Below are 2,471 nucleotides of genomic sequence, written 5' to 3' on the forward strand. Positions count from 1 at the left end.
CCCATCCAGATTAGCTGAAGGATTTAGGAATTACAGCTCTTTAATATGAAGCGCCCCCCTTTTTCAAGGGACCAAAAGTAATGGACAGTTTGAATAAAAACTGTTTTATTCACATGTATGGGCTTTTCCTTAAATAATTTTGTCATAAATGAAGCATGTTAAAGGTCTGGAGTTGATTCTACATGTGGTGTTTGCATTTGGAAGCTGTTGCTGTGAACCCATCATGGGGTTCAGGGAGATCGCCATGCAAGTGAAACAGACCAATAGTTAGATTTTAAAAACACTACACATCCGTCAGAAAGATGCCAGGAACATTAAGAGCGGCCAAATCAACAATTTGGGACATTCTGGGGGAGAAAAAAACACCGGTGAGCTCAGTAACAAAACAATCCTAGGCGTCCATATGAGATCAAAGTGGTGGATGACGACATTATCCTCTCCATGATAAAGAAAAACATCTTCATATGGTATATTGAAGCTTATTGACCTTTCAAGTTTGAAGTCAAGACCCTGTTTAGTTGGTTATTAAATTATTGTTTTACATATGGAAATGTTGACTTACGGCCTTGAGGCTTTTTAAAACTCTTATTTTTTATGGTTTCAGTTTATTGAGTTACTAATTTTTAACTATGATATTTTGACTTTGATGTGGCTCTATTCCAACTTTGTGAAATAACGATTGTTAATTTTGGTATTCTGAGATTTTTTATTTGTTGACTTTATTTCAATTTCAGTTTATTCAATTATTAACTTTGAAGTTTTAAAATTTTCTTTTCATTATAGATAATGAAAGATTGATTGTTTAAAGAGTTATGATTTTGGAAATATGATTCCCATTATTGGTATTATAATCACAAATTGGTAATTGAGCTTCATGTTTAAGACTTATATCCCCATAAGTGATTTATGCCTTATCTTGTTTTGTTTCAGTTCACTGAATTACCATTTGCATGGCTTAAGAGGCGCCAGGTCTCGCTTATGAGAGAAGCATAGCCATTCAGGCTAAAATACAGACCATAGGAAGAGTTCTGTCAGAAACTAAGGGAATTAGAAATCATTTTTGGGAGGAGGCGACATACATTGATGCTGAAGGGGTAGAACAAATTCTGACAGAAGAAAGAAAAGACTGGTACCTGAACCAACTGACAGAGATTCGCAATTTAGACCCAGACCAGTGGGAGTGGCCTTACATTAAGTGGGGGGAGATTGTACAGAGATGCTGTAGAGTTGGAGTGTTGAAACAATACCTGAACGAAGTCTGCACATACCAAAGTAACAAACCTAACAATCCTCCAGGCCTGACGGCAAGAACATCACTTATTCAAAGAATTCCCATAGATAGACTGGTAGGCTCTTATTTTGACAGAGGACAGGTCCAGGGGTTTCCATTGGGACAGGGACACACTGGACGGCTAATTAGCCACCCTGATCTGAGAGTCTTTGCAGAAACTCGATATGTAAACTGGACAAGCAGAGTATTGTGTAATTGCAATGAATTTGGAGGAGTGGTTCCTCAACAGTTTGTGGCAGTGACTTTGAAAAAATTAACAATGGAGATAGCCCCAGAAAACCCCAGAGCTTGGTTTGCATCCTCTTATTAAACAATGCTTTAATAAACAAATGAATTAAAATGTGAAATCTCTGTACTTTTTTGAAAAATTGTTGAAAACACATTGCTTTAACTATGTCATCCACTCCTGTAGATCTGTTGGGATCCAGATACCCAGTATGTAAGGACTAAAAAATGGGCTGCGAGAACCAAAAATTTAAGAACCATATGGCCAGAAAGTGGTACTTTTGATGTGACAGTGTGTGAGGAGATGGAGGGATTAATTAAGAATTATAAACCAAGAGATAAAACCAAGTAGCGAGAAGAAAAGAGAAGAATTGAACAGGAAGTATTAAACCTGTTCAAAAATGAAGGAATTAATTTCCTGAAAAATATGAGAAAAATTAGAGAGGTGTTGAATAAAGATGGTGAAAATGAAGAAAAATGTGAGAAAATTACTCTGCCACCTCCCTACGAACCCCCCAGAAGCCAAAAGCAAACACCAAGACAAATGCCATTAGTAGCATTATCAGGAGATGTCTCAATAGAGGGACTGGTAGAGACTGGTAGAGTACCGAACCAGAAAGTAGTCCTAGGAAAAAAATCCTCTCAAAAGCAGAAAAAAGTAAGGGGGGCAGGACCAATCAAAACTCCCCAGTCTGTGAGAAAAATCAATTAGATAAAGAAGAAGAAGACACTATACATGGTCCTGGTCCTTGTAAACCTTATAAATGTCTGGAAGAAGCATTAGAAGAATTATCAAAAAATCATGAAGAAATTTACGACAATGCAACAGACCTTTTTAGAGAGATACATTCTGAATCTTCTAATGCTCTGAGAGATGTTTCAGGCAGCAGCTCCCAAGAAGAGAGCGACGGAGAAGATCGCACCTCTGAAACCAGCAGTGGAAAGAGACGCCAAG

The sequence above is a fragment of the Triplophysa rosa genome, unplaced genomic scaffold (genome assembly GCF_024868665.1).
Source record: "Triplophysa rosa unplaced genomic scaffold, Trosa_1v2 scaffold275_ERROPOS353705+, whole genome shotgun sequence".
Classification (NCBI taxonomy): Eukaryota; Metazoa; Chordata; class Actinopteri; order Cypriniformes; family Nemacheilidae; genus Triplophysa; species Triplophysa rosa.